At 37.7% G+C, this 26777-nt stretch overlaps 1 long non-coding RNA gene across 1 annotated transcript in view; it reads left to right on the top strand.

Annotated features, from left to right (window-relative positions):
- The first annotated feature begins 474 nt into the window (after positions 1-474).
- The window catches only part of LOC147584380 (uncharacterized), a 150595-nt gene continuing 124292 nt past the window's right edge, over positions 475-26777 (top strand). Inside the window, exon 1 of the long non-coding RNA XR_015255401.1 lies at positions 475-575. This is a non-coding gene — a long non-coding RNA (uncharacterized LOC147584380). The remainder of the gene's footprint in view (positions 576-26777) is intronic.

Genomic DNA, 26777 nt, shown 5'->3' with positions numbered 1-26777 from the left:
GTCTTATGGCAAATGCTGTCTCATTTTTCCATAAAATACAGTCTTCCAGTAGTCAGTGAAGTTGAATTGACCCCAAAGTGGCATCAGACATTTGATGTAATGATTTGGAAGAGAAGAATTAGGAGGGTGGAATTACTGAGGCATAGCTTAACAATGGTAGTGATAAACCATATTGAACTGGTTAAAACATTTCAATTGCTGGAACAGCAAAACAAATGGTGCTTAAGAGCATAAGAGAAAATCAGAGTTTCTCCATAAGGTCATTCAGTTTCTTTTATAGTCTCTGTTTGCTTTCTTCCCATAAACTTATTTATATCTGTAGAGGAAAAAACAAATATGTTTATTTTTATTCAAGCTCTTTAAGCCCTTATGAGCTTGCCTAGAGCAGCTAAGTCAGTTCTATTTGTACGTCTGTGGTAAAGGTCTGATATATTTTCTCTGGCTGTATTTTTCTTTTACTGTGTTTCCCTGGAAAGATTCACCCTTTGAAGAATTTATCTCCCACTGATTGGTTCTCTGGCTGACTGCTGTTGCCTGCTCTGAAGTTGACCTCATGATTTGCAATGCATTCTGAGGTGAGTGAGTCACTTCATTGGCAATAGTCATGCAACTGTGAAATCTCTGTGGTGGTTTCCCTGGCCATTTCTGCCAATTCAAAATTCCAGAGACACTATAATACTGACTTCAGTCATCACACCCAAAGAAAGGGAGGCTGGTCAGGGCTTCTGTATATGTTTATGCAGGAAGGTGGAAAGACTCTTGCAGAGACTGGTCCACTTGCAAATTTTCAAAGCGGCCTGACACTGCCCCTCCTTCTCTTTAGTATCCTGTGCATTTCTCAAAGAATGGACAGAGTAGAACTAGTCTTATCTCCATCTTGAAGACCCACTGACATTCTCTTGGGATCTAGGCATCACAAAGTGGTCGGTCTTTCTCAACCTCTGTCTGTTTTTTAACACTCTCGAGAATAATGTAAATCCCCTGTCAGACAGAGGAAGGCCAGCCCTTAAAAATCACTGCCATTGATCAGGAGCTCCTTGAGAGTTAACATTGTTGAATTATACATTGTTGAAGAATGGTTCAGGGCACTTAGTGGGTACTTAATATTTGTTGATGTACTGAATAAATGAGAAACAGTTGCTATGTTGCAGTTTTAAATGAGTACAGCTGTACAAAGTGTGCCAGATTTGAGCTAAAGAATGTGGTTGGCATTCCATTCACACTGGTAGTCTTGGTTTGGGATTTTGTGTCATCTGAAGGACAGTCTCTACTGAAGAAAAACTTTGTAGCAGAACTAGACTGCTGTTACAAGTGAGAATATCCTGCTGCGTCTAGACATTTTATATGTGGAAGGAGAGTGCTTCCTTTGCATGTCTGAGCTATAAAGCTCACTCTCTCTGTCTCCAAACTGTTGTAAATGCTTTTAAGAGCATAGTAGGGAATGGTCCCAAAGAGAGCCAGGGCTATTTGTTTGGAAGCTGCAATACCAGTTTTCCACATAAACAACAGATTCACAAATTCTCTGTCCTTGAAAATGTTCCCATTTCTGCTTTGAAGGGATGTATCAGGTCTAACCCATAAGAAACAAGAGATTCGTGAACAACAGCTTGGGAATAAAGGAAAGAAATGCTTTCCAATGCCGAAATGTATGAACAGTCTTCACTTTTGAGCTTACAGAGTGCCTCATGCTGAAATTCAGTAGCCACGCTGAAAATGGGTTGCATATGGGAATATATTTTTTCCAGAGCAATCTATTGCTTCCCCCAAAATGACTCCAGAAGTGACATAGGCTTCTGTTACTTCCTTTTTAAATGTCCTATCCTCTTTGTTCTGTGCTCAACTTCTAGCTCCGCTCCTCAAAACCAAGGTGTTAGTGCTATTATAAACCTACTAACTGCAGAGACAATTGGTGACATCCACCTTTGTGATGTGATAATCCTTTGATGACATGGGATGTTGCTGTTCAGGAAAGGGTCCCTGAGGGTGAAAGTGTAGTAGACTCAGGACATGGTAAGTAGTATGTCTCTAGATACCACTTACCAGAGCTTCATTATTAGAAAAGTTTGAAGCCTTGTCAATCTGTGCATCACTTGTAAAGTCAGAAACCATGAAGGCCAGTTGAAAATCTGTAATCTCCTTTTAGGAGAAAAGGCAGTTGATTAAGAAGTAGATCAATCCAACATTTTATTTGGGATGAATTTTGCTTTTGGCTTTTTTTTTTTTTTTTTTTTTTTTGGCACAGACAGCAGTGTCTTTTGGTCAACTCCTAGCCCAAGTAGAAATTCACAGAATCGTATTTTGCATTTTTGTTGAGGATTAATTTTCTGGCATATCTGTCATCTCTGACCAAGATTTGCTGCTGTCTTCCTCCCCAGTTTCAACTCCATTTGGAAGCAGAGGTTTGATCTCCCTTTTATTAGGAAGATATTGAGTGATTTCTCAGCCACACAGAATAGCTGTGCTGATTGCAGAAAATAGAAATACTGACCCTAGTTTTTTTTTCTTTTTCTCTTCTCAAGACAAAATGGTGCTTCTTGGATGCAGATTTCATTTTTGTGTCATAAGTGTTAGTACAATAGGTGTCCTCACTTATATTTGAGAGAAACTAATTTTCAGGCCAATGTTTAAAAGTACAACAGCCAGAGGTAGTTATAATTCTAGTCCTTCCAATATTGTAGAGGTAAATAATTAATCTTTTCTCCCTTTCCCCCTTCCCACACTCCTCTACTTATTGAACACTATGTATTAGATACTAATCAATGAGCTCTATACTAATTAATCCTTGCAACAATCCTTTGCTGTAGGTAGTGTAAATTTCTTTCTTTTTTTTCACATAATAAAACTGAAGGATTGAGAACTTAAGAAAACTGTAAGGGGTTAAATAGCAGCAAATAATGATATCACGTAAGCAGTCTCATTTTGGAAACTATACTCTTAACTGGACACTATAGAAGTTCTTATAGATGTAGATTCATCAGATAAGGGATTTGCAAATATCATCTCCACCCCCTATCAGAATCTTTCAAACAGTAGTAGCTTTAAATTTTGAAAAAGTCCGAATTATCATTTTTTAATTGTATTTTGGTTTTTGGAATTCTATATATATAACAAATCTTTCATCAATCCAAGGTCACAAAAGTTTTCTTCTATTTTTTCTAGAAGTTGTATAGTTTTAGGTTTGAAAGTTAGCTCTGTCACCCATTTTAAATTAATTAATTATATGTTGGAGGGACTCATCAAAACGTATTTTCATTTTTTAATATAGATATTGAGTTGTTCAAGCATGATTTGTTGAAAGGACTATTCTGTCTCCACAGAATTGCCTTCGCAGTGTGGTCAAAAGTCATTTGTCTGTGTATATAAATGAGTGTATTTCTGGATTCTCTGCTATGTACCATTGATCTATTTGGCTATTTTGGTGCCAATGCCACACTACCTTTTTTTATTGTAGCTTTATAGTAAGTCTTGAAGTCAGATTGTTTTAATCCTCCAGTTTAGTTCTTTTTTTCTTTTTTTTTCAAAGTTTTTTTGACTACTCTAGATACTTTACATTTCCAAATGAATATTTCTAAGTGCCTGCTAGGGCTTTATGGATTCTATAGGTATTTGAGGAGAATTGACATTTGAACAAGATTGAGTACTTTAAATTATGAATAAGGTTTCTCTTATTTAGAACTTATAAAATTTCTCCCAGCAATGTTTTACAGCTTTAGTATTTAGGTCTTGTACAACTTTTGTCCAATTTATCCCTAAATAGCTTGATGTTCTTATGGATGATATCTTTAAAAAATTTTAATGTTACATGGTTCATTGCTAGCGTATAAAAATATGGTGGATTTTGATATTGATTTTGTATCTGTAAGCTCTCTTAAATTCACTTATTTGTTCCAGGGGCTTTTTATAGATTACATTGGATTCTTTTACAAAGATGATCATGTCATACACAAATAAGTATAGATAACTTCAACACAACTTGACCTAATTGTCATTTATAGGATACTATATCCCAAAAAAGCATAAAACAAATGCTCTTAGAACACACTTGAAACCTTTATCTAGAAAGACATATTCTGGACGGGCCATAAAATAAGTCTAAATAAATATAAAAGTTGTTCAATCACAGTGTGCTATTTGACCACAGTGGAATTAAATTAGAAATAAAAAAAGCACGTATTTCTCTAAAATTTGAAGAATTTTTTGGTCATTAATTCTTTAAATATTTTCAGTCTTGTTTCTCTCACTTCTCCTTTGGGGACTCCAATTATATTACATTAGGCTGCTTGAAATTTTCCCAAGTTTACTGGTGATTTTGTCTTTTTTTTTATGTCTTTATTTTATTTTGAGAGAGAAACAGAGTTCGAGTGGAGGGAGGGGCAGAGAGAGAGTGAGACACAGAATCTGAAGCAGTCTCCAGGCTCTGAGCTGTCAGCACAGAGCCCGACGTAGGGTTCGAACTCACAGACTGTGAGATCATGACCTGAGCTGAAGTCGGATGCTTAACTGACTGAGCCACCTAGGCACCCCGAGGTTTTCAATTCATAAATTTTTTTCTATGTGTTTTTCAAATTGGATAGGTTATATTATCTTCAAGTTTACTACTTTTTTCTTCTGTAATGATTAATCTGCTATTAATCCTATCCAATGGATTTTTCTTTAAGGCATTATTGTATTCATCTGTAGAAGTTTGGGACTCTGTATTTTCCATATCCTTACTTAACTGTTTGAATATAAAAAATAAGCTATACTTACTGTTTTAATGTTTTTTGTCCAATAATTCTATCATCTGTGTCAATTTTAGGTTGGTTTGGATCATTTAAAATCCGCTCCCCTCCACCATTGGTCATCTTATTTCTTCTTTCATTCCTGTTAATCTTTAATTGGGTGTTACATATTGTGAGTTTAATCTTTTTAAGTGTTATATCTTTTTGTACTTTTAGATACCTCAAGCTTTGTTCTGACAGACAGTTAAGTTACTTGGAAATTTTTATTTTAGTTCAGTTTTTGGTCTTGTTAGGTACAAATGAGGCAGCATTGAATCTAGGGCTAATTATCCTACACTACAGAGGCAAGACCCTTGTAAATACTCTTAACTATACTTGTGGAGAAGCCACTTTACTTAATGTTGTGTAAGTATCAAATACTATTCCTTTTAATCCTTTTGGATGATTGTTTTTCCAGAGTTGATGCACCATCATTACTCCACCGAATACCCAAGTGGAGCTTTTTATAGATCTCCAGTGTTCTGCATACAGCTATCTCCTCTCTGATACTGTGTTCTGTGATTCTAGCCATCTTGGTCTCTCTGGACTTTCAGCAATATCCATTTACATAAGAGATCCCAGGCTCATAACTGTACCATAGCCTGGAAATTCACTCAAGATACTGAGCTGGGCTCATCTTGCTTGTTTCCCATGTCTCAGGGATCACCTACCTATGCTGTCTGGTATCCAGTGTCTTGAAAACCATTGTTTCAAACATTTTGTCTTGTTTCTTTGTATGTTTTAGGAAGAAGAGTAAATCCAGAAACAAAGAAATTAATTTGATTTTAGAAAATAACAAGAGTGTGCATTTCTTACTGTATGCATTCATCAATATCAGAGCTACTGCATAAGGAAAAGATCTCTTTTGAATTTTATTTCCTTGAGCCTACAACCTTTATATCTGTGTACATTTATTCTTCCAAAAGAGCTGGTTTGTTGCTTTCTGCTTTCAAATCTAAAACATTCATTATCTCTTAAAGGAACTGACAAGTCTTATTCGCCTATTAGTAAATAGTTAAATTAGTGTCTTTCAAATTTGCTTAGATAGTTAAACCACCACCTTAGCTTTTTGTGGAATGTAATCAAAGACAAATACATTTCATTTCATTTCATTTTATACACTACAGAATTTTTTTTACTTGCAAAAATATAATCATTACATGTACACACGTTCCACATCTCAAGTAATAACACTAATTTAATCATCCATTTTTCTATTCAACATGTGCTTATTGATTACGTATTGCGGTACATGCATGATCTTGGATATAATCTTCATTACTGTTCATAATTATTGTTAACAATGTATTTAGGTCAATCAAAATCTGAGCTGAGACATCTATTATAATGATTATTTAATAATAGAATTGTGCCTGTGAAACTCTTTGGTACCTTTAGATACAAGGCAATCTAACCTGAATTCTACTCTCAGATATTTATAGTGTTGAAATCTTAAGGAATGATAAGAAAACTCTAGAATATCAACACTGAAGCTCATTACTTCCAAGAATATTGTTGAAAAAAAATATCAACATTGAGTCATTGATTATATTTTAAATCATATTTTTAGCTGTATGATATTTTGTAGTAAAATATTTAGTGTGTGGATATTAATTATATCAACTATCATGCAAATTGAGAAAAATCCTACAGTTTTTCTAAAATTTTCTAAAAGTGATCATCACTTTAGTTGTTGTCTTCTTCTCTTCCTCCTTCTCCTCTTACTTTCCTCCCTCCTCCTCCTCCTCCTCCTTTTCTTCTTCTTCTTCTTCTTCTTCTTCTTCTTCTTCTTCTTCTTCTTCTTCAAGTAATGGATACTCTAGTTCAAAGAACACCCACAATTGGAAATGGAAATTGATAAATTTTTTTTAATGTTTTAAATGTTCTTTAAATTTATTTTTGAGAGAGAGACAGAACGCAAGTGGGAGAGGGGCAGAGGGAGAGGGAGACACAGAATCCAAAGCAGGCTCCAGGCTCTGAGCTGTAAGTACAGAGCCTGACACAGGGCTTGAACCCATGAACAATGAGATCATGACCTGAGCCAAAGTCCAATGGTTAACTGACTGAGCCACCCAGGTGCCCTGATAAAATCTTTTGAAGGTCATTTTGGCAGTCTGAATCATGAATGTCTTAAACATACTCATATCTTTTGATAGTATCTTAAAAAATTGTCAATGAGTTTACAGAGTTGACCTTTATGAATATTCAACACAAAGCTTCTTATAATAAGAAAAATTAAAAACAACTTAAACGTTGAAAAAATGGATTTAAAAATAAATTGTGATACATAGAAATAAAAGGCACAACATAAGGATCACAGTCAATGATATAATGGTGATGTAACAGGACAAGTCGTAGCTAACTTGTGGTGAGCATAGCATAATATATAAATTTGTCAAGTGACTAAGTTTTATGCCTGAAACTAACATAACATTGGGGGTCACCTATATTCAAATAAGAAAGAACAGATTGTGATACAATAATATAAGGAAATACCTTACAATTATTTTAAAAGATACTTTTCAAAATAAAGATTATCATATTAGCTTGAGTAAAAAAAATTTCACATTCCAGACTGTATGCATTATATGACCCCTTTGTACATGTGTTTGTGTGTGTTTGCATTTGTGTGAGTGTTGCATGAAGCAACACATGTATATAAAGACCCAAGGATGCATATGGCAAATGATAGCAGTTTTTTTTTTTAATTTAGCTTCGGTTTTTGATGATTTTTATTTCTTTTCTTTTTCTTTGTTTATATCGTAATATTGTAATAGTGTTAGGCTTCCTGACTTGCAAGGTTACCTTGAAACATTCTCATGTCACCTCTGTGACTGGGAACTGAAAATAAGAACACACAGGAAACCAGGGAGGAAAGGAAGGTCTTCTCAGCTGAACCATGGATGGTAGAGGCAACATCATAGCCATGCTTCCTCATCAATCAAATATTAGTCCTGACACAGCCCTGCTGTAACATCCACTAACCTAAAAGATTAAACCAACAGTTTTTCAATGCCTGCTCTGGGTCATTGATCCTGACTTTTCACCTCTACGGGCCCCTATGGCTTCAGCTTTTCCCTTGATTTTTTTCTTCCTCTTCTCTTGCTCTCATGTCTCTGCTTTGACACCTCTTACTACCACCTAGCAGATGCTTTTTTTTTTTTTTTTTTTTTTTTTTTACCTATAAACATCATACTTTCAAAGAGATAGGATCTGATGGGCTTTATTAACCATTATCCTAAATAGAGGGCCCCGTTAGACTGGTATATCAGGCTCAGTCACCTCACTGGTTGGGACCTTTGGGTTAGACATCCTTCCCTGTTCTAATCAGCCATGGCCATTGACATGTGCCACAGAGCATAGGAGCTCTGTGGAGAAGGTTCCTTTTCTGACATAGTAGCCACTTAGAGGCTTCTCTGAAAACCTCATTATAGGCTTCTCAGTGTAGTGATTAAAAATAAATAAATAAAAACAAGGAAAGGGGCAGCCCATTACATAGTTCAAGAGAGTTCTCATGATGAGAATGTTTTTCTTTATGTTGAGCTGAAATCTGCCTCTATATATCTTCTGCCCCCTCTTTTGTTTTTCTCATATTTCACTCTAACTGTTCTTTCCAAACTTTTGAGAATAAATATTTATTGCTCAAATGACAAAGTTTCTAACCTCTCATTAATTGAATACTCTGTTCTGTGGCAGGGGCAGGGTCCAGTTTATCCATATGCCATTAAAATGTGACTTCCAGAAATAAACACCATAGACAGATGTGATCTACTTACCTGTAATTGCAGATGATGTAAGACTTTGCAGCAGCCAAGTCAGACTCCTGGTTTCTATCAAAATGTTCTTTAACCAGGTTTCTCTCATTTGACACTCACACAATGGATTTATTGTCCTGTGGATGCATGAATTTGCATCTTTTAGATTTCACCTACTGTATCTTCAAAAAATGTTGTACAGTTTACAAGCACTTTCATAGACATTATCTCATTTAATCCTCCTAACATGTTGATATTGGCTCAAAGCTCCTGCTTGGTTCTATAAGATCATTTCCAGTTGCCAATCTTTCCTATGTTCACTGTGAACACTGATCTTTTCCACGTAACAACTGAGGTAAGTGGAATACATTGCCCCTTATAGCATTACAGAGAAACTGTGTGGAGCTATGAACTAGGAAAGGCAGGATGTACAGTGTTTGGGGGCGTAATCGTTGCAAGGATAAACATCATTATGTAACTGGGAGAAGACAGAGTAGGAATCAATAAAACAATATTTTCCCCTGAATGTTCACAAATATGCTCTTCTCTTAGTGTCAAGAGAAGCAGTCAATGCAGGGATGGGACTTTCCTCAGACGTTTATAAAGTCATGAGTCAGATACAATACGTGGCATTTGACTAAACTCTTGTACTTCTTTGTTTACCTGTGTCCTAGTCTTTCCAAGTTCTGTCATCACATCTTGATTCTTTCTTACCATGCAAATATGAAAGCTTTGTGGTTCAAGGTGGTGCTCTCCATTCAGTGGGCTGCTACCTGGTTGGCATGATTCGCTTGAGAGTCATTCTGTCCATAGCATTGCTCACTCAGTCATTATCATCTCTGCCTCATTCCATTGTCTCTACTCTCTATATAAGGAAAGTACTCTGTCTTGTTTGTTTCCCTGACATATTTTCACTGTCTTAGATCATAGAGGAGATGCAGGATTTTTTTCCTCTTTATAATCATCCAAATGCTACCCAGCATAGACTATAGTTACAGATCTATTATTTTATTAAAATAAATTGGTAAATATCCAGTTTTGAGCAGACCATTCTCTTGTTGACTGTCCTAATAGCTACAAAAATTTACCAAATTTGAATCAAGTAAGTCATGCGATATCTATGATTCATTTTCTGTGTGCAAATGTCAAATAGGAACAGAAGCATAGCTGGATTCCAAAAATTTTTTCTAAACATTGAAAAAAAATGATTTTTAATTTTTTTAAAATTGAGTATGGCTGGTAATCTTATGGAAGTTATTTGAAATCCCTCATAGCTCCTAATAATTTAAATGAGATTATGTGTTGGGTTAAGATAGTCTTATAGGTAGCTGTGAATGTCTGTGTGTATTACATCCATGACACTGTGTCTTTGAGGGGGTGGTGTACATTGGAGAGACAGAGTATGAGGAGAAGCACTCCTACCAAATCTTCCCCTCCATTTGGTATTAGTTCAACACTATTAAATGTAAGCACAAACAAAAAATACCAAGAACTACTTGCTATTAGTGACAAAACACTTGGGAAAATATGAGGGCATTCATATGAAAGCATTTTCTGACCAATCCTTTTTCTCCACAGTTGCCAGTTGGGTATGGCTTGCTTTTAGCATAATTCACGAATGCATGACAAAGTATAGTTTTTAGAAGTTGGAAACCAGTTGCTGGTGAGTCTGCTGAAATGGGTCATTTTATAACTATTTCTACTGTCTGAAGCTGATAGAGATATTTTGTCCAACCACCCCATACTTGCTTGCTTCATCAACTGTATTTCTTTTTACCTGAGTAGACCCTTGCCCTATGTACCAAGTAATAGTCATTATTTATCTCATTTATCCCACATCAGTAGTCTTTACAGTAGATATTTTTATGTCCTTTTGACCAATGGAGTAAGACAACTTCCAAGAGCTGAATAGTTTGCTTTAGGTCATTTAGCCAGGAAGTGGTAGACACAGGATGACAGTTCTATTTGTCTGCATACCCCTTACTTGGCTGCACTTAGAATGCTTCTCCAGTCTGTCTTGGATCCTTCCCTGTCCTCTTTACCCTGTGACTCATAAAGTAGATGACCTAATCTACATGTTGCTTCTCAATAATTACTTTAACACAACACAGTATGTAATGATCGGTATTTCCAATAAAATTAAAGAGTTAATAGCAAAGCAGATGTTCCAACCCATCTTCTCCTGAGAACTTAGTGAACTGTATTCCAGAAGAAGCTCTCAAATAACTACTTAGCCTTCTTGTCACCTGTCTGCATGCACACAAGAGAGCAAATCCATACCTGTATCAAGTTTCTTAGTCCTATGTTAGAGAAAACACCTCTGCCTGGTGTTGAAACACATTTCACCTTCAGATGCTTTATGCAAGAGCGCACATTTATGCATTTATTCAGATAACCAGCATTCAGAGAAGACCCACGAGGCCCTCCCCAGTGTTCTCTCTGAGGAGAACTGAGAACTGGTGGCTCTATATGAGTAGCTGTAGGTGTTTATCTAGTCTTCTTCAACAGTCTGAAGAGGATCTAGCTTCATTCAAAGCTTGGTGGTGCTATTCCTGAATAATTAATGCCCATGCTATTTGAATTTAATTTGAAGCCATTATATTGTGCTGGTGACAAAACATTGTACAAGATTAGTATCCTGGACCTCCCTGAGTTTACCATGCTTTGGTAAATGGATATGAGGATACTTGTTGCTCTTTTTCTCCATCCAGGCCAGAGCTGAATGCCAACTTCAGCTCTGTATCCATTTGCCTTTTCATGTTACATTATGTGAGAAAGGAAGTGTACCACCTAACCTCGTCTTAAACCTCTTCAGGATCATCTCTGCATCCTTGAGGTTAGTCATACCCTCTTTTATTCTCTAACCCAACAACTTCCTATTTTCATTAAAAAATAAGAATGAATAGAGCAATATTTGGAAAGAACATCTTTGCTTAGAAGATCTTATCAAATAGCACTGCCGGTTTGTCTACTTAAGGTTTTATCTTCTTGGGGCACCTGGGTGGCTCAGTCAGTTAAGTGTCCGACTTCAGCTCAGGTCACCATCTCACGGTCCGTGAGTTCGAGCCCCGTGTCGGGCTCTGGGCTGATGGCTCAGAGCCTGGAGCCTGCTTCTGATTCTGTGTCTCCCTCTCTCTCTGCCCCTCCCCCATTCATGCTCTGTCTCTCTCTGTCTCAAAAATAAATAAACGTTAAAAAAAATTTAAAAAAAGGTTTTATCTTCTTAGAGGCTCTAATTCTAGAAAGTCTAACATTTGCTTCTATTTGCACTTTGATTTACACATTTTTTTTAACAACTATTTATGGGGCTTAGGCTCTCCTTGAGGGACCATGCCGGCTACCAAGAATACCCACCTGAGAGCACCCATCACCACCGCAGCCTTTACCCAGAGGCTTTCTGAATAGAAGTCAAATTTTAAAATATCTCTTATTGTAAATGTTTCTTTTCTCCCCTTTACTTTGGTGCAGGTGAGATAATTTTTGCTTTTGTGATTTAATAAAAAGCTTTTAAATACCTCTACAGTTGAAACACTTTGTTTATAAACAAAGGGAAAATGGATTGAAGTAACTTACTATGTCCATCTGAAAACAATTTGTACTACTACTGGAATTTATTGAAAATGTGGATGAATCAAACAAGCTAGATTAGTTATTAACAAAGTATTGGAGAAAAAATGGATAAAACAATGAAATTTGTCTTAAAACATGGATATAATTTGAAGATTCATAAAACAAAGCAAATCCTAGGGTGTTCTTCAAGTGAGGCCATTTGAAGGAAACTGACTCATCAATGAAATTCTTATAAGGGGATAAAATGATTATTCTAATTCCATTGGAAAATTAGATACTTACATAAGAAGGCCTACCTGAAAGATTTGCTTCCTCATTGTGAGATAACAGAAAATATATGTATTGGTCTCTGCTCTCCAGTTCCTGACATAAATCTTCTAAAGCTCTTGTAAATTCCTAAGAATAAGGAGCATCTCTTGTTTTAACATGTGATCTTTGACCTTGTCCCTAACAGAGAGCTCCTAAAACCCTTGTAAATTCCTAAATGATAAGAGCACTAGGATTATCTTTTGTTCTAACCAGCTGATGCTGGATGGGCTGTTGGATGCAGACTGGTCATCAGAAAGACCAAGCCATGATTAGAAGCTTGCAATTTTCAACTCTTCCCCTCACTCCCAGCTTCTGCACAGAGTGGAGAAGAGTTGGAAACGAAGTTAAGGAAGCCTCCATAAAATCCCAATAGTATGGGGTTCAGGAAGATTGTGAGTTAGTGAACATATCCATATACTGGCAGACTGACATGCCCCTTCTCCACTGGAACAGAAGCCCCCATACTCGAAACCCTCCCAGACCTTATGCTATGTATCTCTTCATCTCACTCTTTATCTGTTTCCTTTATCATATCCGTTAATAAACTGGTAAACATAAGTAAGAGTTTCTTCAAGTTCTGGGAGCCACTCCAGGAAATTAACCAAATCTGAGGAGGAGGTCATGGTAGCCTCTATTTTATAGCCTAATTGGACAGAAGTTGTGGGCAACCTGGGACCTATTAAGTGTGATTGGCATCTGAAGTGGGGAGCTGTGTTCTGGGACTGAGCTCTTAATCTGTGGGATGAAATGCTATTTCTAGGTAGATAGTGTCAGAATTGAATTAAATTGTATGATACCCAGCTGATGTCACAGAATTGCTTGGTGTGGGGGAAATGCACACATCTGGTGTCAGAAGTGTTGGGAGTGTGGTAGTAGTGTAAGAGCAAAGGGTTTACAAAAGGAAAAAAAGTAGGATTCTCTACTCACCTATCAAATTATTAAACATGCAATAGCATGTTATCACAAATAGTAGGAAGCTAGCAAGTATCTATTAAACATATTTGAGGAGCGCCTGGGTGGCGCAGTCGGTTAAGCGTCCGACTTCAGCCAGGTCACGATCTCGGGGTCCGTGAGTTCGAGCCCCACGTCAGGCTCTGGGCTGATGGCTCAGAGCCTGGAACCTGCTTCCGATTCTGTGTCTCCCTCTCTCTCTGCTCCTCCCCCGTTCATGCTCTGTCTCTCTCTGTCTCAAAAATAAATAAACGTTAAAAAAAAAAAACATTTGAAATGAACTGCTCTGGAACATATTAAAGAATCAGACTACATTAAAAATATTTAAAGTCTATTTTAGTATTGAAGAATAGTATAAAGCTCAGTAAACATGTTTAAACTAACTTGTTGGGATTAACTTTTCCTATATGTGTTCAAAAGTGAATCAACTTTTACTCTTGTTATTCAAACACAGGTGAGACATGGTCTTTTGGTGACAAATCTGGATCTAAGAAACTCATTTTGCAACATATATAAATTTTGCAGTATATACAAAAATTGAATCATTCTGTTGTACATTTGAAACTAATATAATGTTATGTTAGTTACACCTCTGTCAAAAAAAGAAACTCAAATAGAAAAAATGAATTAAGTATTTTATATATTTAATAAACAACTACATATCTCTGTTTTGCCTGGTAATTGTCTTCCTGATTTCTTTTCAGGATAAAAACAACAAAAGAGTAGGAATGAAAACAACTACTTATTCAGAAATTTGTTACTGAACACACATTTTCTATTAGGCCTCTTCTAGGCTTTGTAAAGATCTTTATAAAGATTCTGTTTTGTCCTTAAGCCATTTGTGCTGTAAAATAATTCATCAAAATCATGATTGATTTATTCATTCATAGGACAAGTCTTCATTAAACACTACTAAGTGTAAGGCTTACAGCTAAGGTGGTACTAATGAACCAAACAGGAATTGTTATTGCTTTCATGGAGTGCAGTCCAATGGAGTTCACAGACATTCATCACAGTATCAAGGTAGCACATGTGGACTCATCACACAGAATCTAAAAGTTCAATGAAGAGAAGCATATGGTCCTTTTAAAGTACAAAAACTGGAGGATAGTACTCAAGAAAGCCAGAGAATTGTTCATCTGAAATCTAAAATGTGTGTAGAAGTAAGTAGGAGTGCATAGGGAAATAAGAGAAAACTGTGTATTCCTAGCACAAGAACTAGTGTTAGGGTTGACTTGTGTCTCCCCAAAAGATGTGTTGAAGTCCCAGCCCCCATTCCTTCAGAATGTAATCTTAACTTGGAAATATGGTCATTGCCAATGTAATTAATTAAATTGAGGCCATAGTGGAGTAGATTGGGTCCTTAACCCAATATGACTGGTGTCCTTATAAAAAGAGTAAAAGTCACATAAAGAGAAGATGGCTACATGAAGACTGACCCAGAGAGTGAAGTCATCCTGCTACCAGCCAAGGGTCATCTGGTGCTGCCAGAAGGAAGGAACTAGGAAAAGCATAGCCCTGGCAGCACCTTGACTTTAGACTTCTAATATCCAGAATTATGAGACAATGTATTTCTATAGTTTTAAGCCACCTAGTTGGTGGGTCTTCATTACAGCAACCTTAGGAAATGAAAATACCCAGCATTTATAAAAGTCTGTGGCAATGAAAAACATTCCAAAATCAAAGGACCAGAAGACATCCAGGTTGGATTGTACTATGTGGGAGAGATAGGGTTGCTGGATATAATACCAGAACTAGTTTGAATTTCACATAGACAACAAATACTTTTTTTTGTATAAGTATGCCTCATCTAAAAATCTGCTAAAATTATTTCTTTCCTGAAATTCAAATTTATTTGAGCACGCTATGTAGTTTTACTGGCTAAATTTTACAACCCATGACTCATGGTAGAAGGTGATGGGAAGGAGGAATGGAGAGGCTACTCCATGGCAGATTGAGTTTATAGGGACGTGGAAATGGTGACAGCAGTTATAGACAGCCCTGCAGCAATTTAGCTATAAAAGGTATAAGACGGATGCTGCCGGAGCTGGGGTAGAAATGGAGGAATGAAGGGTTGAGTGAGGATACATTTTTTTTCATATTTCTGTTTTTGAAATGGGAGAGATTTGTGTGTATTTAATAGATGTGTTAGTCCATGCCATCCTCTGACCTAAGTACCTCTCAAAGGCCCCACATCTTCATCCCATCACATTTGGCATTAGGATTTCACCATAGGAATTTTGTGGGGCAGTTGGACATTCAGACCACAGCAACAACCAACTGATAGAATCCAGTTGAGAGTTTTATTACACAAAGGGAAAAAAGGGATAACAAATATTTATAGCTCATGAGAAGATAAAAAATGGTGGATCCAAAGAGGTTAATCTTAGGTAATAGAAGAGGAATATCCTTTAACAGAAAAAGAGGAGGATAGTGAGGGTTCAGTGTGGGTTATTTGATACAGGTAATATTAGAGAAATAATTGGTGTTTGGGAATTCACATCAGGTAATCCCTATCTTCTGTTAAGAGGCAAGTTTATAAGCTAAAAACCAAGAGGATCAGGACTGTTTTAGAAGATTGAAGGGAGAGGAGAAGGTTTAATTTGTCATTGTGGATTGGATTGAGAAACTGAAGGCAATGTCCAACAGTATTAGTGGGCCATTTGACTTTTAATCTCAACAATTTCACAGTAACATAAGTGCTCTTTTTGCTCAGTGGAAAAAGTTCACATGGAGGCTTGGAGAAGGAACTAATTCATTAGGGTAGGAGGGAAGAGAGTCCAGGCAGGTATAAATGAGGAGGAAGCAACTCTTCTGATCTTACCTTGAGGGATCCATAGGACTCCGTTGTATGTAGAAGGTGGGGTGGATATATCTTGCTTAGTGTGCATAGAGGAAGGTAGGATCAAAAAGGTCTGTTATTTACCCCTCATTGAGTCTATAATAAGCTTAAATTTTTGCTTTGAGGGAGAAAAGAGATAGGAAACACTCCAGGAACTCATAGGTGGGAAAAATCTTCCAAGTTTGGGATAGGTGGAAAGACTTCTGAGAAGAGAGGTAGACTTGAAAAGAAGGACTAAGCCTTCTTAAGTGGAAACATGGTAGAAAAAGTGGCTTAAGAAAAGATGTGATGCCTGGAAAACCTGGTTTTAACTCCCAGATTTTCTTTTGAGATGCTTCAGTAATTTTTTTAAATTGGACTTTGTGTCTACAGAATTCCAATTTTCGTGTAATCTTCCTGCTCATGTAGATATTTGATACTAGTAATCTTATTACACAGGCTACTGTATTTATGTTTCAGCCCTGCGCTTTGCCAGGGACTTTCTTGCCCTTGAATGTGGAAGATATTCTATTCATCTAGAAAGTATGTATGGAATGTAATGTAGCCAGTTAGTGCCATGAGCCGTCAATATCAGAGATGTGGGATTAAATGCCAAGAGGATAATCATGACCCCATGGGAGAGTTTAGGGGCAGAAGTGAGCAGTGTGTTTGGTGGCATCAGGATGGCACAATGGGAGGGCTGAGACTCATCTCTGGTCTCAGCTACAAATCTGTCTCCAGGATTTTGTTAAGTTATTTTCAGGATTCCATTAACCCAAACTTACAGTTTCATGTTTTTCATAGTGCAACTCTTACATGTATAAAATGTGTGTAATTGATGATATGTGCCTCTCTAGGATCAATTGGTCATGTTTAAGGATTTTTCAGAATATGGGAAACATTCTGTTTTTTTTTTTTTTTTTTTTTTTTTTTTTACATTTTCCTTGGTTAATAGTTTCACAAGAACAATCAGAATACTTTTTAAAAACATAATGCTAAATTAATAATTTAGAAGACTCCTTTATTCTGAGACTATGATTGTCCTACTTGTTTTGCTGTTAAATATCCTTATTTTATGAAATAATGGTAGTTAGGCAATGGTAGGTTTTAGAAATTTTGTTTTTAATGGTCGTTCTGAGCAGGAATTGTTTTCATTGTTATTGGATCTATGAACTTGGGAAGTCTGGGAAAGTCCAATTGTGACCGTGTTACAGAGAATTGCATCTTGTTCCCACTGGACACAGGTCAAGGCTGTTTCAGACTATCATCACACGTTACAGTGAGGGTCAGTGTGTGGTTATTCTGCACCTGGCTCTGGCTTGGGGAAAACTGCCTTTCTGTTTGTGATTTGGATGCATGACCATCCAGATTAATAAAATCCAGCCGAAAGCAACTAAGTCTATTGCTGGCAAGAGTCATAAGTCCTTCCTTGGAGAAGGCTGGGTGCCAGATGTAAAGCCAAAACATGTGTTCACCTCCTCCTTCGGGGAAACAAAACAAAACAATAACAACTGCCTATGACCACTCACATCCATAGCCCTGCCAGACACATTATATCTCACTTTTCCATTCTCAGGAAATCACTGGTAAGATTTCTATCAGCGTAACCAGCTCCTTCCTCATATGGGCATAGATACTGTTTTGGGCTTTTCTTAACTGAAATGGCAGGAGTCCTAGGCACTGACCCAGAGGTGTTCCTCTGTAAGATCTGAGGCAGAGATCTTGGTTTCCTCCACCGTTGGCCACTTGATTTTTAAAAGTGAGTGGGAAAACTTAGCAATCCCTCCTAGAATTAGGACATGAAGCCAAATTCTCAAGATACATATAACAAAACCAGATTGAAATAATCTGGCTGAAATTGATGGATAATAAGAAGTCTTTCATTATAACTAGGGTTAAAGGAATCTGATTCTCATCAGTATGAATGAATTACTTTTGTGTTACTCTAACTCATGGCTATGGTATAGGTGGATTATAACATGGAGTGAAGGAGGATGGGATGGGGCCTTCACTGTTGGTCAGGGAGATAAGCAAGTACATAAAAATGGGCTTTGTCTTGATTACCATCTCTACATGGCTCCTGGTCTTATTTTTACCCTTCTCCTTTTAATATCTTTTCATCATAGCCTTAACAACTGTCATGTTGATACATCAACATACCTCCTTTAAAAATATTATTGAAGATTATGCTGAGGAAGAGCCTTATTATAGTTCTGGAATGGATCTTGTTATAGTTCCTAATTTTTTTTTTAAATGCTTACTTATTTATTTGTTTTTGAGAGAGAGAAAGAGAGAGAGAGAGAGAGGGAGAGAGAGAGAGAGAGAGAGAGTACATGAGCAGGGTAGGGGCAGAGAGAGAGAGGGAAAGATAGAGAATCCAAACCAGGCTCTGCACTGTCAGGGTAGAGCCTGACATGGGGCTCAAACTGATAAAGCACAAGATCATGTCCAGAGCAGAAGCTGGAGGCTTAACTGACTGAGCTGCCCAGGTGCCCACCTTCCTAATTTTTTTTAAACCATCTTTTTTTTCTCTCTCTCTTTTTTAATGACTAGATTCTGACTCAATCCATAACCTTTTAAAAATATTCCCTGGGGCACCTGAGTGGCTCAGTTGGTTGAGCATTTGTCTCTTGATTAAGCTCAGGTAATGATCACAGGGTTGAGAGATTGAGCCCTGAGTTGGGCTCTGTGCTGAGCATGAAGCCTGCTTAAGATTCCTCCCTCCATCTCTGTTTGCTTCTCTCCCCCACTAATGTGCATTATCTCTAAAATAAAGAAAAAATCCTCTTTCCTGAAGAAATAGAAAGAATCATTCCTTCTTTCAGGATTTTCTATTGCCTGAAAATGTCTTTGAGATAAGAAGCACCTTCACAATTATTTAATCATCATCAGTTAGTGAATTACCAATTAACTGTGTGTTTTTTTTTTTTTTAGTAATTATTAACCAACATGTATTTGGTATCTCCTATAGACTAAACATGGTATTAAACCTGCCTTCATGCATACTGTCAGTTGATAGGTACATTGCCTGCCTAAAATATGACAGGCGGTATGGATGAAATAAATTTACAGATGATGAAATGTAGGAGTTGTGTAGTTAGACACATGAGATTTGAATCACTCACTTGTTAGCTTGGTGAATTTAATCTTTCCTAGCTGTGATTTTCCTTTATGTAAATTAAGGAAAGTATGACCTATGTTGGAAGGTTGCGGTGAGAATCTGAGAGCATTTATGGAGTTCTTGGCACATGGTAAGGCTCAAAAACCTGGGATCTCTAGTTACCATTGGAAGTAAGAGCAGGAGAAGTGGTATAGGAAGAGTTCACTGAGCATGAAGGTAAAGAAAGAAGTTGAAAGAAGTTGTGTGAAGCCAGACATTGAGTGAAGAATATTTCCATGAGAGTAAAAGAGGAGGGAAGGCACAGTGAATAGAGGAGTATATATAGAAGGTTGGGGTGGGGGACAATTGTTTGTTGGAAGCCAGTTCTGAGTCAGGCACTATGCAAAGGACTTTACGCATATTATCTTATTTAATCTTCACTGCAAATCAACAACAGGGGAAGTAAGAGCTCCATTTTTCCAAGTGAGAAGTTAAGGCTGAGGAACTTAAAATTAAGTTTCCCAAGATGACCCAGGTAGTAAAAGGTGGCTTCTGGATTCAGACCCACTCATTCAGGTTCCCAAATTCATGTGCTTTCCCCTGAGGCAAGACAGTGCTGTGGTCATTAATATGAATGGTGGTGCCTCATGTTTAGCACATTCAGCTAATTCTAGTTTGGGTCTTAAAAGTGTAGGTCTAGGGATGCTGTTGCAGTGGTGGTGGTGTAGGGGTGTACTTGACAGATGGAGCTCAGCTTGTCCCAAATGTATTCCAGCTGAAAGCTCTTCTAGCCACTATCAATCTGCAGGAGAAAGTGCCTGGAGCAAAAGTCACACTGACGTTCCTCTCTGCAGGGGTCTGCTTCTTCTTGATCCATAGCACTCTGGAGTCTGTAGGCAAACTTGGAATGAGCCTGTGAACTTTTATGCCTATCACTTATGCCTGGATCCCATAACAGAAAATGGTGGGTTCTATACTGGAGCAAATGAGGTCTAACAGAAAATGCAAGATCTTTGTCAATGGGGGAAGAAGCACATATTTATCTAGCATTATACACTTCATGGGATTCATATGTGACATATCTAGTTTCATTGGATCCTCATTATAAGCTTCTGAGGTGCACATTATCATGGTTTGTGCAGATATCCAAACAAAGACTTTCTCCAGGTCACACAAACAAGAAGTTTCAGAACTAAGATTTATACTCAGGATGATTTAGCACCACAAAGTCAACAGTCACAAAAATACAAGGATTTGAATAAAATATGCATGTGCTGAAAAAACACAAGTAATTTGAATAAATTACAATAAACTGTATGATCCTCTTTTATTTCCTTTTTTGGTGCTCCTGCATTAGAGAAAAAAATCACAAAAGATTTTTGCAAATTTTCTTATTTTCATCTCAAAAAACAAAACTTCTCATCCAGATAGGTGATGTTTTGGGGCATTTGGGTGGCTCAGTGGGTTAAGCAGCTGACTCTTGATCTAGGCTCAGGTCATAATCCCACAGTTTGTGAGATTGAACCCATATTGGACTCCATGCTGACCGCTGCACAGGCTGCTTGGGATTCTCTCTCTCTCCCTCTCTCTCTGCCCCTCTCCTGCTTGCATTCTCTTGCTCACTCTCTCTCTCTCTCTCTCTCTCTCTCTCTCTCTCAAATAAATAAGCATTAAACAAAAGATAGGTGATGTTTTATATATTGGATTTGGTTTCTTATATTGGCACAAATGATGTCTGTTGACCATTAGCAAACTATGCCTGTGAATGAGCCATGCTCTACAAAGGCTCCAAAACTTGTTGGAATAGAAGAGATAGAAACCACCCTGTCTTCTAAGTCTAAGAAAACTCAGATGGATCTGCAGGCTCAAGGGTAGGAAGGTGATCTGTGTCTTTTGTGAGCCTTTAGCTGCCTTGTATAGCTGTTCAAAAATAGAGTTGTTAAAAACTTATATATGGCAATTCTACTCTTGTAGATGCTACTGTATCTACTTCAACATAGTATATTGTCATGTTGCCTATAATTTACTTTGAAGTACTTCAGCATTAACATTGGGATGTCTGTAGTGGTTAGTTTCTGTTTCCTGCAGTTGCTGGTGGTCCTAGTTGGAAATACATATTCCATATTCCATGGTGTGTTAGTTTCCTAATGTTGTCATAATGAGTTAATTATTTCATGCTCAGGAATCTTATACCATTGGAAATTTTCAGTAATAAAATGGATTTGACAAAACTTGAACTCTTCACCTGGGACTTTCCCGTGTCCCTTGCCATTGCCAAGAATGGCACATTAGCTCTGAGACTGACTCAGTGTCTCTGGAATTCCCTCCTTCATGCATTCCATGGGAGCCTCCAGTTGGTGGTATTTATGGTGCCAGGCATCTGTTGATTTCACTTGGATTTAATCTGAACCTTTGTTGTTTGACTGGGTTTTGTATTTCTGAGGGGATTATTAATCATAAATCACCAGCTCTGCTGAGCTGTATGTGTGATTGTTGGGAGAGAGAGTTTAATTTATTGTTGCTACTGGAAATGTAATAAAAAAAAATCTTCCAAAGTACATGTCATCTGGATTTTCAGAAGCAATTATTTTGGAGAAGAAATGATCTGGGCGGTCCCCTCATGCTATTCTTGCTTCGTGCATCTCAACAAACAAGCAAACATGCAAGCCGAGTGATGGACCTGTGAAATTTCTCCTTGGTTGAAGTCCAGACTTTGACTTTCATTGATCTGTCCTTCAGTGAAGAAGTTGTGGCCATGGCAGACAGGAGTCACAAAAGAAATGGAACAGTAGAGTAGAAGAGGAATAAACAACTCGCCCATGTGGATCTGTTTCTTTCTTCCTACCTAATCTCTTTCTGCTCATTAATCCTGATGAAAACATGCTGGAGGGGTGAAATGTAAAGATGGAAAACTCCAGGAAGGAGACTCTTCCTGGAGAGAAGAGTGCATATACAAACAAAACGTGACATAGGCTAGTAAAGGTGATAGTTGCTTATTTGTGCCATGTAAGTCCTGAGTATGTGTGAATATGCTAATATGTGCCAGGCTCCCCAAGAGTAAATATACCCGGACTCAGGGATCATGTCATCTGGTCACTACTAGTGAGAAATCAATCACCACCATGCTTGTGTGGTTGGGGAGGAGGTGCAGGGAAATGTGAGCCCATAGAACAGTGGTGACAGCAAAGGTCATTTTAAGAGTTGAGGCTGTCAGATTAATTTACTAGTCATGTTTTAGGTAGCTTGCAGTATTTTAAGGAAGTTTTTAAGTTAAACATAATTCTCCTATTTGTCAGGTCATGCCTTTGGAACAGGTACCTGATTTCCTATTGATAGTCTGTCCCTCCCATAAAAAGTGCCAAGAAGATTGATCATACATTGTTCAAAACTTTGTTCCTAGGTGACAGTTCCTTCCTTACATTATAAAATCTGAGGTAATAAATGTGTCCCTTCCTTTTTTCCCTTCTGAAGATTTTGTTGGTGATTCAGTATGTGCATCTTGATGGTGCATTTGCTCAGTTATTAGGTAAACATTTAAGGCGAATCTACAGGGTAATAAATATGAACATAAATAAATAAAATGAACAGGGATTAAGAGAGCCGGCAGTGGTATTTATTGACTGCCTTCTGTAGCCCAGCATTCATTTTTTAAAAATATTTTTATGATTGAAAATGTACATAGATAAAAAAGTCAAATCATTTTTCAAGGCTTAGAATGCAGAATATTAGCCCCTGTCTCACCCAGCCAACTTCACTTCTCATCCCCTAGTGGAAATAACTTTTAATCCTTTTAGCTGTTTCTTCTGGTATTTGCCTTCATTGTTTTACATAATGTACTCTACTGTCCCTTTTTAACTTGTTGATTTTAGATCCTCCCTCAGAACAATGGGAGACCATGATTTAGCTTCCTTAAACAACTCCTCTCACCCCAAACACACACTTCTTTCTCTATTTTTATAATTGAATTTAAATTATAATTTTTGGAATATTAATATTCAGCTACATATTGCTTTGTTTACATCAACATTATTCACAGTTAAGCCATGTAGACAACCTGGCCCTGTGGGGAAGGGAAGGGATCCCAGGACTTCGTTATTCCTTACAAAGACTTTCAATGGTGTTCTTGCTTTCATCCCACCAGCACCCACTTCCAAAGTGCCTCCTGCCTCCAACTCCTGAGCCTTCTGAGATTCTGAAATGCAAATGAGCCTTCTTCATGACTTCATTCACTGGAGGGTTTCCATGTTGCTGGTCTGCCAAATCATTTCCATATGTACGTGTCTTTCTGTCTTATCTCTCTTCCCTTGCTTTCTTTGCCCTTACGGGGTTAAGAAGTTTTTTATTTATTTACTAAAATTTTAATGTGTTTCTGGAGTAAAGCATATCTGTTTCAATGTGCTGTATGAAAACAAAGTCCCAAATAATCTTTTAAAATTTTAGTTACTCATACTACATACCTTTATTAACCTCATTTTATAGATGAATAAATCAAGGATGAGAGAAGTTAAGCAACTTGTTCAAGGTTGTATAAATAGTAAGTGGCAATTCCACTTACCAATAAATTCTTGCTCTTTCTAGCACACTGCCTTTTACTGCAAGACACAGTTCCTGTTTTAAGGAGTTTACAGTTTTTGCAGGGAGATAAGACAAATGTGCAGACATAAGAATACAATGCATTAAATGTCAAGAACAAGAAAAATGGCTCAGTGTGCAATGGGAATTTAGAGAAGAAAGATCTGTTTTCCTGCCCACTTCTTTGTGTCTAAAACTCCATTTGGAATTGAAGTATATGCCTTTCAGTACTGTAGACACATTTCTTAAAGAAATCTTAATGTAATGGGGTTTAACCTCTATTCTTTGGCCACGTGGGATTCCATGAAGTCGTGGAGTGAACAGTTAATTTGTATGTTCACATAAATATCCTCAAGTGATATTTTAGGGAAAAAAAAATAAGGCAGACTTTTGATTGACTAGATATCTAAGAATATACTTGACTTTAAGGCATTCGAGAGGTCTTTTTTGACCATATTTATTCTTGCCAGTGATGGTACACAGCCCTTGAACTTGTTAAATCTGAAGAGTGTGTTTGTTTTGGGGGCTCCCTTAAATATCAAAGATGGTTTATAAATTTATCCACATCTGTCTAGACCAAAAGTCTTTTTTTGTTTTTTTCTTGGCCAGTTAGGATGATTATCACTTAGGCTGCATGTAGTTGGTGGGTGAAAGGCACTAACTATACAGTCTCCTAGGAGGCTGAATAGTGAGTTGGTGTACTGAGCCTGGAGCCAATAGGGCTTGTTCTATTCCAGGCTCTGCCAGGAGCTGCTGTGTGACCTTGAGACATTTTACTAACGCTGTCTCCCTGTTTCATATTTCTAATCTGTAAAATAGGGAAAATCACAGAATCTAGTTCACAGTGTTGTTAGGAGGATTATTTGAGTTAATAGATAAAACAGATATGATGCACAAAAATAAAGTGTCTGGTGCACAGAAAAGACTCATCAACACTGCTCTCTCTAAGAAGCTCATGAAGAAGCAACCTCTGAGGGCCACATATGCTTCAGGTGCTATCTTGCTTGCTGGAGCAGAAGCTTCTTCAATCACATGCTCATCACTTTATTTTGCAACCATTTATGTGGTGTCTACTATGTGCCAGACCTACTGCTCGGTGCTCAGGATATCATGGAGACCCAAATCAGACACACCCGTTCCTGCACAGAATCCTCAGCAACATGGGAGAGACAGTCACTCATCAATTAATTACACAAATAAATAGAGGATTGCACTTGCGGTAAGGGCTAGCAAAGGCAGGCTTCATGACTCCTTGTTACATTTCGGTACACAGAGTCTCGCACCTGAGGGAGTAAAACTGTGTTTCTTGAAGAATCCAGGAAGTGCTCTGATGCCAAGGAAGGGAAGGGCTGCTCTGTGCAGAAACTGAGAACATCCTGAGAAACTAATTAAAATCTTCCTTTTTGATTGCACCCTGGAGGATGGGAATCGCTTCCTCTCTTGCCTCGCCTTGACACAACTTGCTCAGGAGGAATGCAAAGGAGGGGTGGGATCTTCCCCAGCATGAGAGTGAAAGGAAGCGACATACCAAAGAGATGACGCTGGAAGAAATGCTGCAGCTGCTAATTCCACCTCCACCCTCTGGGACAGCTGCTTAGCAATATTTCAAAGGCGAAGGCAACTTACAGGAAAGGAGGGAAAAACTGCATTTAACAACTTCCTTGTCTGGAGGTCTGGATAAGACTTGAGCACATTTGAAAGCTGTATTTATGGCAGAAATATATGTAGCCTTACAGACATCTGTGCCTGGGATTCCCGCAGCCCAAGTGTGCATTTATACATGGAGCACTCAGATTTTCAGGGCACCTGGCAAGACAATTGAATATCGACCATTTGAATACATTGCTTGTTCATCTCATGTGCACTTAGCTGTGCCAATGTTACCTGAAAGCTGTAGCTAGGAATTACGTCCAGAATTCCCTCTGCCTTTCTTCATTACCAATGCCTTGAAAGAGCAGTGTCTCTTGCTGAATTTTTAATTGTTAATCTCAGAAAAACATATGCCTTTCAGTATCACATAGCATGTGAAGAGAAATTGAGCTTCAGTGCTAGTAGGTACAGAACGCCCTATACCAATGTCTTAGAAGCAAAGTTTATTTTGCTTCAGTTTGACCTATGCATGTATGTATGTATCTTCTGTCTCACTGCATCTCATTCACTTTCTCTTCCTTCAAGCTTTTACATTTCATTTCAAACGGTTGGTGGATGGCTCTTCATTCAGCGTGTAAAACAAGTGATTATTGTTTCACAATACTTTGATAATACAACACTTTTTTTGAATACAATACTTTTACATCTACTTTGAGTTAGACAGGAATGTCCTTGAACTCATGAATATTCCAGTGTAGAAGTAAAGACCAATATGAAACATGTAATTAAATGTATAGTGTGTGTCAAGAAAAGAGATATGAAGGGCACTTTGGAATCATATAGCAATAATAACAGTACCAGCAACTAAGATTAACTCATTGCTTACTATTCTAAATGATTTATATGTACTATTAATTTTAATTCCCATATGCTACCCATGATGTAGGGTACTATCACTATTTCCATTTTATAGATTACGAAGCTAACCCCAAACTTATTAAACACTGAAGAACTTTTTCAAGTCTGCACAAGAGAAAAGAGCTGACTGAGTGGTGCCTGGGTGGTTCAGTGGGTTGAATGTCTGACTCTTTATTTTAGCTCACCAGGGTCGTGAGATCAAGCCCTGCATCAGGCTCTGCCCTGAGTGTGGAACCTGCTTAATATTCTCTGTCTCTGTCTCTGTGTCTGTCTCTCTCTCTGCCCCTCTCCCCTGCTCATGATCTCTCTCTCTCTCTCTCTCTCAAAAAAAGAAAAGAGCCAACTGGGATTTGAACCCATGTGCTTTGAGTCCTGTGCTTCATGCCTAAATACACTCTCCTAAGTAAGAGAATTGACCCTGGTCTTCCTTG

The sequence above is a fragment of the Puma concolor genome, chromosome A1 (assembly GCF_028749965.1).
Source record: "Puma concolor isolate L17-30 chromosome A1, mPumCon1.1.hap2, whole genome shotgun sequence".
Classification (NCBI taxonomy): domain Eukaryota; kingdom Metazoa; phylum Chordata; class Mammalia; order Carnivora; family Felidae; genus Puma; species Puma concolor.
This window is presented reverse-complemented; position numbering and strand designations above follow the sequence as displayed.